The sequence below is a fragment of the Phoca vitulina genome, unplaced genomic scaffold, assembly GCF_004348235.1.
Source record: "Phoca vitulina isolate PV1807 unplaced genomic scaffold, GSC_HSeal_1.0 scaffold30, whole genome shotgun sequence".
Lineage (NCBI taxonomy): Eukaryota > Metazoa > Chordata > Mammalia > Carnivora > Phocidae > Phoca > Phoca vitulina.
Window position 1 is genome coordinate 4,646,444 of NW_022589733.1, and position 15,174 is coordinate 4,661,617.

Below are 15,174 nucleotides of genomic sequence, written 5' to 3' on the forward strand. Positions count from 1 at the left end.
CTTTTTTGCTTTCCATTTTTGTCAGATTATAAAAATTGAGCGCGGTCGTAATAACAGAGCCCTCTGTAGCCAAAATCTAATGGTTGGGGTGGGAAATGCTATCAGCCTGTCCTGCCCTCCCAGGTGCGTGTCTGTCGGGGTCGGGATGCAAACCCTCTAGAAGATGCTATGCCCACCTCGTGATTGGTATTATGACCACGTTGTGATCAAAGGTAATGTCGCATTTACCATCAGAATGCGGAGTACTCTTGTGAACACCCCTCCCCACTGCTTTGAGCTGAAAACACTTTGCATGGTTAAGATCTAGAGAAAGAACGAAAGTCTGAGCAAAAAAACTCCCCTGAGCGGCGGCGGCGTTCTGCAAAATGTGAGACAGTCACGCGTATATACGTTTTCAGGATCCTGACCATGGCTTTGGGAAGCAAGCGTCTGACGGCAAATGGAGCTGAGGATAGTCACAGATGTCAGCGAGCGGAGGGCGAGGTTTCTTTTTTCTCTGGCGTGGAGGGAACAGACTCGATTTAATCTGTCACTTGATGTCCTTCTCCTCAAAAATAGTGCCTGGGGGCCCTCAGGGGCTTTATTTAGAGGCTCTCAGGAGCTTGGCAGTATGTAAATTATGCGTGAGTGTCCTTCATAGTTCCCGGTGGTCACAATCAGGGATTTAAACATGATTTAGCATTTCAGATGATTTGTAGGAGAGTTGGAGCCAGCCAGCAGTGGGGATAGCCTGGGCTGGTTTTCTCACCAGTCCATTAAATACGTTTCCAAGTCTCAGCTGCTCCTTCCGTTCTCTTCGAGGTGTTGGTGGGTGGCCTCCCGAATGTCATTACTATATCAAGGAGATCTGAGACTTTTCAAAACGAAAGGTCTTAAAACTTTAAAAAATACAACTCAGTCTATAGTATGACCCTTTGCCTGCTCATTCATTCATTCATTCATTCAGTTAACCAACATTTATTGATCACCTACTATATGCAAGTCGGTGTTTTAGGCTCGAAGAATGTAATTGTGAAAAGATGGAGAGGGTCTCTTTGGTTTTCTGGAGTCTACATTCTAATGAAAGGGATAGGCATTAAAAAAGAAAAGACTCAATAAATGCAGAGAATGGTAAGTCCTTTAGAGAATATAACACTGCGTGATGTGATGGAGAATGACTGGGTGGAGGCACGGGGAGGGAGACAAGGGGGATCAGGAAGGCCTCCAGGGAAGTGACCTTTGCACTGAGATGAGAATGAGGGGGGGATGTCAGCCATGCCACAATTTGGGGACACAAGCATTCTGGGCCAAGGAAAGAGCAATTGCAAAGATCCTGAGAAGGGAGTGGACTCAGAAAAATGTGCTCCTGTTTCTTCTTTTTCCTCTCCTCCTTGTTATTCTACTTTCAGGAGGAGTTGAGAAATTAAATATCCTTTTTTTTTTTTTTTAAATTGGTTTTTTAGTTGAATGGATAAAACAAATTGGGGAATGTCCATGCAGTGGAATACTACTCAGCCATGAAAAGGAATTAAATGCTGATACTTGCGGTAATATGGATGAATTTCAAAAGTATTATGCTAAGTGAAAGAAAGCAGAAACAAAAGCACACAGACAACATCATTCCATTTATATAACATTCTAGAAAACGCAAACCAATCTATGGTGACAAATTCGTGGTTTAATGGTTGCCTGGGGACAGAAGGGGAGGGAAGGAGAGGTTGTTGAGGGGTCCAGAGAAACTCGTGGGGGTAATAGATATGTTTGTTATCTCGATTGTAGTGATGGTTTCACGGATCCAGTTGTACACCTCACATGTGCGCGGTTCAATACACTTCAATCATTGCTCCACAACGTTGAAAAATTGGGTACCTCACTTTGGAAAACAATGGAAATGGATGTTAGAGGTAAGGAATTTAAAGAGAAAATGGAAGTTGCCACTGTCCTGTTTAAACACTTGAACCCTAAAAGTTCTTCAGGACTTGGTCGCATTTGATCTGGGAATAAATATTGGCTTGGGTGGATATGGGACTAGGGTTGGCACTGAGCCATCTACCTTGACCCTGGAAGAAGCATCGAGTTTTCCCTGTGTTTTTGAGTAGTAATGACTTTTTCTATTATTCTACCCAGAAGCAAAAAGTCTTCTGAATGCCAGGTGCTAACCTAGTCTTGGAATTAGAGGCCCTACGGGTGTTGAGAGAGAAGGTTCGCCCCCAGCAGCCGGTGCATCCAGATGGAGTTCAGGGTCTGAAGCTGGACCAACACTGTTCACATTGACTTACAGTTTACTGACTGGAGGATTAGCTTGAAATGCCATCGACCAGTCGTCATCTGAAGGACCATCTAGGGAAGAACAAGGTTTTTTTCCCAATCTGCCATGGACCAATGCTTTTCAAAATATAGTACTAGAAAATATGAAAATATATTACTAGAAAAAGTTCTGAGAAAAAAATGGAATAGAAAACAGAATTGCACAAAATATGAGCTCCAAAATTGTATCGCAGATTCAGCAAACATAAACAGCAAACATATTCTGGCAAACTGTCAAAGTAGTTTCTTTTTTTGTTTTTTGTTTTTGTTTTTTTTTTTAAAGATTTGAGAGAGAGAGAGAGAGAGCACAAGCAGGGTGAGGGGCAGAGGGAGAGGGAGAAGCAGACTCCCCGCTGAGCATGGAACCTAACACGGGGCTTGATCCCAGGACCCTGAGATCATGACCTGAGCAGAAATCAAGAGTCGGATGTTCAACTGACTGAGCTACCCAGGCGCCCCGTCAAAGTAGCTTCTAAATGCTTGCTCTCCATTTCTCTAGTTATGGTGTTGCAGACGGCCAGCAAACCAGACCAAGCCCTGGCCCGCGGACCACAGTTTGAGTAGCCTTGGGGTACCTCACAATCTCGCAGCCTCAAGATGGATAATGGCATATGACATATTTGTTCCTCTCAGTGCTGAAGGAAGCTAGATGGGACCCAGGGCTGCCAGAGCCCCCCAGGGCCAGTTGCTTCTGGTCACACGGAGCTTCTTCATTTTATCACATGGGGACACACAGATGTCACAGTTGTCTATGTGGAAAAAGCTAGGAAGTACCGTAGACCAGCAGTTCTCACACTTCAGGGAGCAAAACAATTGGGGGGGGTGGGCAAGGGTCTGTGAAAAAAATCCACACTCATGAACTGCAGCTCCAAAGATTCTGATTCAGTATCTGCACAGTGAGGGCTGGGAATCTGCGTTTTTATCAATTCCCTAGTTACGCCGTAGTCGACTTTGATAGGTGCGTTCCAGAGATCTCTCTCTTTTTTTTTTAAAGATTTTATTTATTTATTTGAGAGAGAGAGAATGAGAGACAGAGAGCATGAGAGGGAGGAGGGTCAGAGGGAGAAGCAGACTCCCTGCCGAGCAGGGAGCCCGATGCGGGACTCGATCCAGGGACTCCAGGATCATGACCCGAGCCGAAGGCAGTTGCTTAACCAACTGAGCCACCCAGGCGCCCCCAGAGATCTCATTTTGAGAAGTGCTCTTGCAGACACAGTGGAGGTGGGTCAGTGGTGGGGATTTCTCTCTCAGCACATACTCACGTCTCTCTACGAGCTAAATCAAGGACCAGAAATTAAGCTGAGAGATGCTTCCATCAGGGTTCTTAGCGTCAGCAAGAGACACTTTAATTTCGACAAAGAAATAACCTTTTAAAGGACTTGGGGTGCTCATAGATTCCTTAGGAGGGCAGGCGAATCAGGCTCAGCCTGTCTAGGTTTGGTCTCCAGGGTAGCTCCTGAGGAGACATGACTGTCGCCACTGGAAGCCGTCCCACTGCGGACCCCGTGGATGCTGGGCACCATCTCACTCCTGTGATATCTTCAGCAGCCTGGATTCTTCACAGGCCCTGGCTCCCGAGTCAACGTCTTCAGCGGGACATTTGGTGGCTGCTTCATAGTGGCAAGTGAGGCTGGGCACATAGATGTCTGGCATTTTTAGCTTCTGTCTCAGAGAAGTCTAAGGCTCATGTGGTGGGGAGTTCCTTGAGCTGGGAGAACCAGAGGGATGTCAGGTGTCTCTGTGACCTGTACAGCCCCCCCCCCCCCCCCGCCGATCTGAGACGTTCATGGCGATCTTTTGATTTCTCTGAGCATCACAGAAGACCCACAGAATACATGCCAAGGATAGCAGCAAGCTTACTTCAAGCATCTAGGGCGGTAACTGCCCTTCTGCTGAGCTCCATCCTCTGCATTTGAATGGGGCTCTGCCTCCTTCATTCGCCTAGCAACTCAACCCAATGTGTTGGAGAATCCCTGAGAAGACTCATCGTCAGTCACCATCAGCCCTCAGCCACCCCCCTGGAATGTTCTCAGAGCAAAGGGAGGGAGAAGAGAGCTGCCATGTGTTGCATACTTGCCGGGACTCAGGCTTGGGGCTGAGCACAGGATCTACATTCATTAGCCTCATGAATTCCCCCAAGAACTCTGTAAAACAGTGTCTACGTTTCCCATTTTACAGATGAGAAAATTGAGGCTCTGGAGTAATTTCCCTGGAATCACGGGAGGTTTGGGGCTGCTGGGGGCCTATAACCAGGTCTCGTGATAGCTTTATGAGAAGACAAAATTAAACCAGATGGAAGTAAGTGATAACAAAAACAAGTTTTTTAGTTTTAGGAAGGCCAGGTGAGGAGGGTACTTGGGGCAGGAGTTTGGAGTCCGCTGCATGGAAGCAATCTGGACTTCTGTTTCGATTTCAGATGACAGGAAGAGACAGTTTGAGGGTGCAGATTCGTTAAAACCTCCAGAGCTGTGGTTGCTTTGTATTTTTTTATGGATGGTCTTTAAAGGCCTTTGATTTAGAACTGATGTTGCTGATGGAGAGCTTTGAGCAAAAAATTCACCCCCGTGAATGAAACTGTCTCTGATTCTAGATGAGTTCATGACGGAAGCCGGCAGTCGGGCATAGTGACCACCGCCCCCAGCCCCCAATCCTGCCTTTAGTATGATTCAGTAGTTAAGACAGGCAGAAACTTCTGTTTCTTCTTTTTGCTCTGATGATTGTAGTTGAAAAGTAGTACGGGTGTAGAAGAAAGAGCCAGGATTGAGGAAAAGGATGTTGGAATTAAAACCCTTGCCTTGGTTATTAGTAGCAGGATTTTCCCCCAGGTTCTTAAGCTGGTGGGGCTTCATAATCTTTCTATGTAAATCAAGTGACTTCCTCTGCGTAGTCACCTGTCTGGTGAGGAGGGGGGTTGGTGAGAGGCCCTGACTGTTGGCTCCATAAGGGCAGGACGCACGATAGGTGTTCAGTAAATATTTGTTGAACGAATGGATCTAGGGAGAGCCAGGCTGTTGCCATGCATCTGTGCACCCTCTAAAATGCAGACGGATGCAGGGCGTCTGGGAGGCTCAGTCGGTTAAGCGTCTGCCTTCGGCTCAGGTCATGATCTCAGGGTCCTGGGATTGAGCCCCACATTGGGCTCCCTGCTCAGCGGGGAGCCTGCTTCTCCTTGCTCAGCCCTCTGCCCCTCCCCCTTGCTTGTGTGCTCTCTCTCTCACTCTCAGATAAATAAATGAAATCTCAAAAAAAAAAATAAAATGCTGACAGATGCCAGCAGGCTGGTACTGTTGTGCCAGAGTAGGGTCTCAAACTTTAGTGCCCTGAGAAATAACTCGGGGATCTCGTGAGCATGCGGATTCTGAATTGGAAGGTCAGGGGTGGGGCCGGAGATTCCAGATTTCTCCCAAGCTCCCAGGCGAAGCAGATACTGCGGGCATGGACCGCTCTGTGTAGTGAGGGTGTCAAGGAGGGCTCAGCAAATATGAAAGTCCTGCAAGGTGGGGGCCAGTCATCTTCCGATAGGAGCATGGCTCAGTTCCCCAACTCCTCCTGTGTCCCGAAATGTCCCCGGTCAGGCACTGTGCCTGTGAAGGAACTAGAAGCTCATGCCATTCTGCTCCTGCAAGCGATGAGTGTGGCCTGGCCATGGTATCTCATGCTTGCCGTATTTGGGGAAAATGTGGCTCTGAGTCACCAGCGCGTGGCACTAGCATTAATAACCACTAATCCTTGTTAGACATGGCGTGGGCTGAGCAGCTGGTACATGCCTGGCCCGTCACAGGCACTCCAGAAAAGGTAGCTGGTGATGATGATGATGATGATGATGATGATGATGATGATGGTTTTATGAAATCCTTTCGCATCCCCTGCAAGTTCTCTTGCAGCTCGATGACATGGGTATTAGTTGTGTGGGTTCTGGAATGTTCACCTCCAGATCCTGGAGACGTCCGGCGTCCGGGCTTATTGCTGCCTCTACATCTTTGCTAGAAGCAATGTCTCCTCCTGGGGGCAGTTTTCACTCTCAGGGACATTTGGCAATGGCTGGAGACATTTTTGGTTGTCATGATGTATGTTCCTGGCACCTAGGGGGCAGAGACACAGATGCTGCTAGACGGATGCACAGGACAGTCCCCGGGATAATTAGTTACAGGGGCCGAGCTGTCATAGTGCTGAGGTTGAGCAAACCCCAGTTCAAAAGGTGCCTCCTCCACCTGTGACTATTCTATAGGTTTCTAAGCTGATCGTGGAGTGGAAAAAAATCTCGTGTTTTTTCCCAAACTTTCAAGGCCGATTGCCTCTTAGTGCTGTGCCTACCAGTGTCAGCTTCCCTGCCAACCCACACCCTGCCCCCCTGCCTTGTCCAGGAAGGGTGTTGTGGGTCGGGTGATGTGGTTTTCCCATTCACGTGGAGCGAGGAAGAGAGCAAAGGGCCCCGGTGCCATCCACTTCAGAACTAGACCCTCAAGCTCTTTGGCCCCTGCCCGCCTCTCTCTGGCTGCGATCAGCAAGAGAAGGCTGGTCGGGGGAGGAAGCAGAATGCTTCGAGCCACCTTGGCTGCAACATCCAGACTTGGCTTCCCCCCACCTCCCCAAAGACAGAAGAAGAAGAGGAAGAAAAAAATCATGCTAGACAACTCGTTTGGCAGAATAATGCCTTTTCCTCTCCAAAAAATCAGGAACGCCTAATGAGGTGTGGCTTCCCTGGAGTAATTGAATTTGGAATGCTTCTCGTCAGCACGCGTGGGTCTCCGCAACACCCTCCCTCCAGCCAGGAGCTGCCCCCCACCTTCCAGCAGCCGTCCCTGGGGGGCTCCGCTCTCCTGACACAACACGCAGGAAGAAAATGGGGGCTTGGGGCTGGCTGGGCCAACTTGCCAGGGAACCCAGGAAAAGCTGCTGTGGAGCACAAGGAAATGTCAGTTGGGAAGTGGGAGGGCAGGTGCCAGGCGCGCGGCATGTTGCATTCTGGAAATGGTTTCTTTGCCGCAAGCTTGTGCAGGGGATGTTTATCAAAGAGGCGGAGACAGGTCCCACAGTGGGACAGGCCTTGATTCTGTCTCTGGCCGCCTTTGACTGCTAGTGATAGGTGCCATCAGGGCCTCGCTTGAGAAATGACCACGTGGCAGGCACCTCCGGCCACGCAGGGTATCGATCGGCTGGGTCCCACCTCCCTGGAGCGAGGGAAGAGAAGTGAGAAAGTGGGGGGGGCTGTGGTACTGGGGGCTGCAGTTGCCCCCGTGGTGGCAGCATACCTGACAGTCCTTATGGCGTCTCCCCTCCCATCGCCATTCTGCGCCCCCGCAGAGACCAGCCAGATCCGCGTGCACAGTGACCTTTCAGAAAGACACCCGCCTCTTCGGATTCGTTTTCTTCAGCAAAGTGGTGTGGCTGTGATTCATTTTTCTACCATTGACACATAGGGCCTGAAAGCAATTAATCTGGGGCAGAGCACCTGAGAATCCCATTCATAAATCATCCTTTTTCGGGGCCCCCCAGCGCTGGGGTGTGAGGGGACATTTGCACGCCTGAATCCTGCAGGCCAAACTCATAGAGAGGAGTGTGGGCCCAAGCTTCTGACGTTGCATGTGGGACTGAACAGCTGTGATCAATATATTGCCATAAGCATGGAGGGGGCATTTTTATGGCATGTACATAAGAGTTTATAATGTGGAAGAGACAAACTATGCCACCAACCAGGGCATAAAAGCCATCTTCGGAGTAAGAACACGAAGGCGCTTTGGCAAAAGTTCTATCTGTGGCTGTTTAGCCTGCAGAGAAAGATCTGTTGAGAATAAGGCCGGCTGAAGTGAGTCAGAACCTGTGAGCGTGCTTGTTGGTGGGGGGAGAGGGGCTTTCCTGGCGAGCTGGCTGAGGCACAGCTGAGTGGTGAAGGGCTAGGCCAAGTCACTCAATCTCCGTAAGCCTCAGTCTGTTAACCACAGCGATGGCACCTAGCCTCATAGGCTGTTGGAAGGAGCCAAGGGACTAATGCCTGTAAAATGTGTAGCCAGGCCCCGGGGTTTCCTGATGGCACTGTAAGTGTTAGCAGGAGGAAGAAGATGCCCTCGGTGGTGGTGATATTGATGGCCATATTCACGTGGTGTCTGGAATGTACCAAATTGCAAAGGAAGTCATATGCCTGCATCTGACTCAAACCCCCGCCAGGTAAGAAGCCGGTTCAACCACTTCAAAGCGTGCTTGCTGGTGAAGAGCCAGGCAGGGCAGCCACGCAACGTGGCCGTGGGATGACTGTTTGAACTCCAGATCCGGTCTGGACCTCTGCCCTCGAGCCCCGTCCCTTCACTGCCCTGACTTCCTCACGCTGTCTGTTGGCTTCCACATGACGGCCAGCAAACCCTGGTGAAGGAGAATGTGATGCCAAAATCGTTACTCAACACTCTTGTTTGCTTGGTGTTGGCCTTTGGAGGGTCTGGGCCTTCGTTCCGTTGTGTTCATCGAGCGTTGCCAATTCATGGTGAATATGGCAAGCGGGAGACCCCAAGCAGCCAGAGACTCCGTGTGGAGGGAAAGGTGCCAATTCGGCAACTAGGACTCTGTGTACCCTTTTTGGTCAATTAAAACCTTGTGTTTAACTCAGATCATCCCTTCCTGGGGCCATCTGAGTTCGTAATAATCTCAATAGCTACATGCGCTGAGCCAGGCATTCACTGAAATGCTTTACAAGTGCAAATCTCAGTTATAGGCTTCACAGCGGACTTACAAAGAAGGCCCTTTTATATGGCCGTGCTCTTGGCTGCAGGCAACCAAGGCCAACTTGCTATTCCAGAAGGACGGAGTTTATGGGAAGGGGCCTGGGGCTTCCAGAGTGGTTGGGAGGCTGGAACACAGGGTTGTGGAAAGGGGCCGGGACCCAGGGAGCCCCAGAGGGTCAGGCAGCAGGGGAGGGCTATTCCGTGTGCCAACTCTGCTGACCAATCAACATAACTTCCAGTCCCCTCCGTGCCCCAGAGTCACTGAATCTGACCTGCTTACACCAAGAGCTGCCATGTGAGCTGCCCAGCTGGCTCAGTCAGGAGAGTATGCGACTCTCGATCTTGGGGTCATGAGTTCTGGCCCCACATTGGGCAGAGAGTTTACTTAAAAAAAGCCCCAAACCTTCCATTTGGCTGGGTCAGGGCAGGAACAAAAGATCTTATCTTTTAAGCAAGAGTAAGGCCAGGTAAGCTCCATCTTCCATCAATATGACACACCACTGGGGGATCCCCAGAAGGAGTTTTGGATGTTGGGTGGGGGCTGGATTGTGCATAGCCCAAGGTGACAAGGAGCCACCACAGAAACCTTAATGGTCCCATGGTACAGATGTATAGACTGAGGCTCCGAGGGGTGGGCCAATTGCCCAGTTTATACAGACATCAGTTGGCAGAGCTGGGATTTGCACTCAGAATTCTCATACTCCAGGCGCTAAGCTTCTAACCACCCCGTGGCTCTGCCCTTCCTGAGGGACTTCCTTTCATCGGTTGGGGTGAGCTCAGTGCTGACTGTTAGCACGATACTCTACTCAGACTGATCTAATGGTAAGGAAATTTGTTAGGTCCCCATTGGGGAAAGTGAGCATACTCTCTAGAGGACATAAAAAAACTCTCTAGAAGCTTCTGGCCAACCTCTCCTGGAATCTAATTGACCAGAAGTGGGTCACGTGACCACTATTAAACCACATGCTTCGGTGTGATTAACCTCAGAGCTGTCCCTAGAGGGAGAGTCAAACCCCAAACTCCATGGCCTTTCCAAGATGACAGAGGGGAGATACAGATATTAGGGAGTTGACCATGGTCCACTAAAGGGAATTATAATGCACTTAAATATCCAGAAATATGTATACGTTTAACTGACCTTTTATGTATAACAAGGACCCAGGCTAGTGAATATGTTTCCCATACTGATAACCTATGATCCAGTTTATCTCTTTATCCAGTTAATAAGTGCTTTTACTACATAGCAGCTGTATAAAAAGAATGAAGATACATTATTTGTTTGTTGGTCTTACCAAACTGGACTTTGGAATCTGACCAATCTATGGCAGAAACACATCTCTTACAGACATTCTGCCCTGGAGCTTTGCTAACCCACCTCCCATTACCTTTACAAGTTCATTTCATCTTTCAAGGTTGTTTTAAAAACATAGCTTGCTCCCTAATAGAGTTACTGGTACCATCCATGGGTGACTCTTGGTTTGGGGTAAGGGTGAGGGGAGGGCAGAGAAGAGAATTCACCAAAAGCATGACATTTCCCAAGGGGAGAGACTTCTCAGAGCAGCCTTGTACCATTAGCCAGCATGCTATGGGTTGTGAGCAACAGAAACTCAAGCTGCCCCTATATAAAGGAAGAAGGAGTACCAACTAGATCCTGGAGTATTTCAGAAAAGATGCAACAGGACTTCGGGAACCAATGAAATGAGGGGCTCACATGACCTCAGAACATTCCATTTCTCAGTTCTGCTTCTCAGAGTATGTGCTCCATCATATCTACTTGCTGACTGGCTTCTTCCACTTCTGAGACACTTCTGGAAAGAAATGGGGCTCCCTAGAACAGTGCATGCCTCGCTCTAAGATATCGGATGCGCTTTTTCAGTTTTCATTTCAAGGAACCCCGAAAGGCCTCTCATTGGTTCGGTGTGGCTCAGGTGCCAAGCCCCAGCCAGTCACCCGGGGTCAGGAGTCACGTTGTACTTACAGAGTGACTCCCTATGGGGAGGGGGTCAGTTCGCAGAAGGGAAGTCCTGGGAGGATGGTCCCATGGATTCCAGCATAAGCATCTAGTGCTGTTGAGGGGAGGGTGGCAGGAGAGAGGGAAGAGAATTTCCCTTGTGAGTCTGGGGACTTGGCTGTGCTGGGAGTTTTCCAAGGAGACTCAAAGTCTCTGTGATTTCATCTCTTCCTCTTGAGGACTCTCTGGAAGCTGCTGGATCTTTCAGGAAATGGTGGTTAAACAGAGCTGGACCCATGGATACAGCAGAGTCCCTGCCCTCAAGAGGACTACAGACTGGCCGGGGAGACAGGTGCACACACAGCCTCAAAGACTTCCCGGGGACTCCTGAGGACTAAACCTGGCACGTTCACCATACATCATGGCAGTTTCCTACACGTGGGCGTCTGCAGAATCTCTGCCGTGCTCCAGACCTGGCACTGCATGGTGGTGGCAGGTGAGTGAGGGAAAGAACCCCTCCTCCATTCCAGGCAGAATTGGAGAAGCGCCAAAGAGAGCGGAGCCAGCAGGCTGGGGAAGGCACCGCCCATGTGGCCTGCGCCACCGAGCTGTGCCTCAAGGGGCCAGGAGATGGGAAGAAAGTTAGATGAGAGGAGGAAGAGTGGGAGGTCAGCTCCCTCTGAATGGCTTTGCAGGCTTCTCGGGCCTTCTGTCCCTGGCCTGGGCTCTGACAACCCAGCGTACTCCCTGAAACACCATCTAAGTCATAGCGATTGAACCTGACTTGTCCCTAAAATTCAGCACTGCCTGCTGTCCTTCCAGGCGCTCTGTGGATTTCCAACTAGACAGTCTTACTCATCTTCGCGGTGACTACCGGTCTACCGTACTCGGTCAAAGTAGGCTGAACCGACCAAGACCGTGCAGTTTCCAGAGGCTGCAGCCTTTCTGTTGAGCTTCCACAGAGAAGCCCTCACGTTCCCCACCAGGCTGGTCCGTCCCTGAGTGGGGATTAGACACGCTTTTGTAACTGATGTCGGAACTGGCCAGGAGCGAGAAGTAGAGACCTACCCCGATTTCCCATGGAGATCTGGAACCAGTGCAGCTAATAGGAGAAGGGACAAATGACAGAGGAACCACTCAACAGGCCAGGTGAGTGTGTTTACGTCTTACGGACCGAATGCTGGTTGACCCTGTGCAGGATAGCAGCACTGCGGAGATGGTCCCAGCACAGGAAAACGGGGTCTCCGCAGCCAGAGTGCTCCCGGGCACGGAAGCCTGGGAGACAAGGGCAGCATGATCCCAGGCTCTGTGCCCAAGCGCGACACAGTATTTTCGAAGGTTTGGTCAGATGAATCAAGGCCAAGGTGAGGCTACGAATAAACCCTATTCTTGATTCCAGATAGATTTTCCTTCATTTATTTTGTTTTTCATTCAGGTATTTGCTGGTTTATTTCTTTTTGGGGGATGTCACAAGATTTCCAGCAGAGTTGATTTGAACCTTGAAGGATGATGACTTCTCTTCTAAAGAAAGGTCCTAAATTTCTAAGTTAAGGGTTTTCCAACTTCTTAAAATATGACCCACTCTTTTTTTTTTTTTTTTTAAATATCAGGATCTAGTACCCGTGAGCATACATATCCCTGAAACAAGTTTCAAAAAACAAAACTTTCCCATAATATAGATGGTACATTCTTAACACAGTGTTTCTCTGAGCGTGGTCCTGAACCAGCAACATCAGCCTCACTTGGGAACTAGTTGGAGATGCAGACTCTCAGGCCCCACCCCAGATATGCTCTATCAGAAGTTCTTGGGGGCAACTGGGTCGCTCAGTGGGTTAAGCATCCGATTCTTGATTTTGGCTCAGGTCATGATCTCAGGGTTGTGGGATCGAGCCCCGTGTCGAGCTCCTCACTGGGCATGGAGCCTGCTTAAGATTCTCTCCCTCTGTCTCTCCATCTCCATCTCCTCTCTCTCTCTCTTAAAAAAAAAAGTCCTTGGAGTTTTACCAAGACTTCCAAGTAATTCCGATACTTTCTAAAGTTTGAGAACCATTGCATGCTTTATACTATGCTATTCTAATCTATTAATTTAAAAAACCCTTATTTTTAAGCCACAAGTTTGGCAGTAGCTTAAAGGCTACCTAAAAAAAGCAAAACAAAACAAACAAACAAAAAAACCCCCAAAATCTCTGGGGCTCTGCATGGGCTCCCATCTGCTTCCATTTCCAAACTCATCTCATACCATCTGCCCTTGACCACCTTGCTCTAGCCAGCTCCAACCAGCCCACCTCCTTTTCGGTTCTCAAACAGCCCTTTCTAGAAGCTCCTGAACCTCCACCATGTTGCACCCTTGCCAGAAGCCTCTCCCCTCAATTCTTGCAAGGCTGGCTCGGGCTCCATAAGGAGCCTGGGCTTCAGATGCTCTTCCTCAAAGAGACTGCCCTCTCTAAATTGGTCTCAGGGGGTCTGTTTCCTTTTTGTCAGAGCCCTTAGCACAATGGACACTTGTCTGCCCCCAGTTGAATCTAAGTCGTGTAGAACAGTGCCAGGCATATAGCAGGTCTTCCGTAAATATTTGTTGGAGGACAGAATGAATTAATGGAATACCTTTCAACCAGACGTACCTGGGAACACATCATCACCTGGGGAGCATCTTCAATCCACAAAACTGCTTCCCTCTCCAGTGTGGCCCTTTTGGGGATGATATTGAGAAACTCTCCTGATTCCTGGCCTCTCCAGCCCACCACCACTCTGCAGGTGCAATATTTTAATCAGGGAAATGTAGAGGGAGTAACACCAGGCTTGAAGTTAGGGCACAAGGGTTAAAGACAGAGTTTAAGGCGGCCTGGCCTGGCCATTTGACCTTGGGCAAGGCGCCGAGTGCCATTAGGCTCAGTGCAATTGGGGTCATAAAACCTGCTTACAGAGTTGCCAAGAGCGAAATAGGATAGATCTTATGAACAGACCACGTAAGGAAGGACTCGCAAGCTTAACACCTAAGCTGTTGACCCATAGAGACACAAGCCCCGCGAGGAAGTCTCCAGAGCCTGGGCGTGCACACCTGGGAGCATACAAACATGAAAACACTACGTGTCCTCAGAAAGGCGTCCCTGAGCCTCGGGGTCTAAAAGAAGGCTTTGTGGATTTGCATAATGATTTGCATATCCTTTGCAAGTCATTCCAGGCAGATGGGAATGCATCAGGACCTGGAATACCCTTGCACTCCCTCCTGCCGCCATCCCTTCCCGTGTCCTCCCTGCTGGAGCCCAGCCTGGAAAAATGGTGGGTGGGGCTTCCCCTGGGGGCTCCCACTGCCATCCCCTCCTTCCAGAAACCTGTATGGGGGCGACTCCAGGCTTCAGGAGCACTCCCATGCCACGCCGCCTGATGGATGGCAGCCCTTAAGCGTGACTGAGCTTTCACAGTCGAAACCATTAAAGGTTATTCTCCTTTTAATTCTTTGTGGTTGTTCTCACTCCTTCCTTAGAGAAACCTCTGATTTTCACTTGCAAGACGCTTGACTGCGCTTGTCATACTCTAAAAGGTGATTTCGGTTCTCCGATGCCAGGGAACCTTTTCTGCTAATCAAAACACAGCTGCAGAGGCCCGTGTGATCTGCTAATGGGCACCCCAACTCTGGGGTATGTCTATCCGTACCTGGGAAAATAGATATAATTAGGATAACGGATATCATATGTATATGCAAATGCAGCAGGTAGAAATGACTAGCAGTGAGACAGGGCTTGAGTTTGCCAAATCCCATCAGACCAGCTGCGCCACTTAACCAGAGTGGCGCGTGCAGAACCACGCCCTCACCAGAACCAGCGCTGGTGCCTCCCTGAATCCCCCCATTCTCCCCTACACTGCAGCCCTCCTGCAACTTACGTGTCTTTTTAATAGAAAAAGAGATCCCCATAGTTTTCTTAAAAGGCTCTTTTTTAAAAAAGATTTACTTATTTATTTATTTGAGAGAGAGAGCGTGGAGGGGAGGGGCAGAGGAAGTGGGAGAGAGAGAATCCTGAGCAGACTCCCTACTGAGCCCAAGCCCCGCTGCCGCTGCCCCATGTCTCGGGGCTCCAGGCGGGGCTCGACCTCACGACTTGCAGATCATGCCCTGAGCCGAATGGAATCCAGAGTGGCTGCTTAACTGACTGAGCCACCCAGGTGCCCCTTAAAAGGCTCTTTGAGTAGTCCCCGATCTTTTGAGGCCACAGGAATCGCAGCATC

The 15,174-nt window shown here is 49.5% G+C and overlaps 1 long non-coding RNA gene across 2 annotated transcripts in view; it reads left to right on the plus strand.

The window, feature by feature from the left end:
- LOC116644601 overlaps positions 1 to 12,525 on the plus strand; it is a 19,598-nt gene extending 7,073 nt beyond the window's left edge. Inside the window, exons 2-3 of one of the 2 annotated variants that reach the window (XR_004301786.1) lie at positions 1,759 to 1,883; positions 2,107 to 2,525. This is a non-coding gene — a long non-coding RNA (uncharacterized LOC116644601). Of the gene's footprint in view, positions 1 to 1,758; positions 1,884 to 2,106; positions 2,526 to 11,189 lie in introns of those variants that run through there. The other variant, XR_004301787.1, reaches the window with a different exon arrangement.
- Positions 12,526 to 15,174: the final 2,649 nt, after the last annotated feature.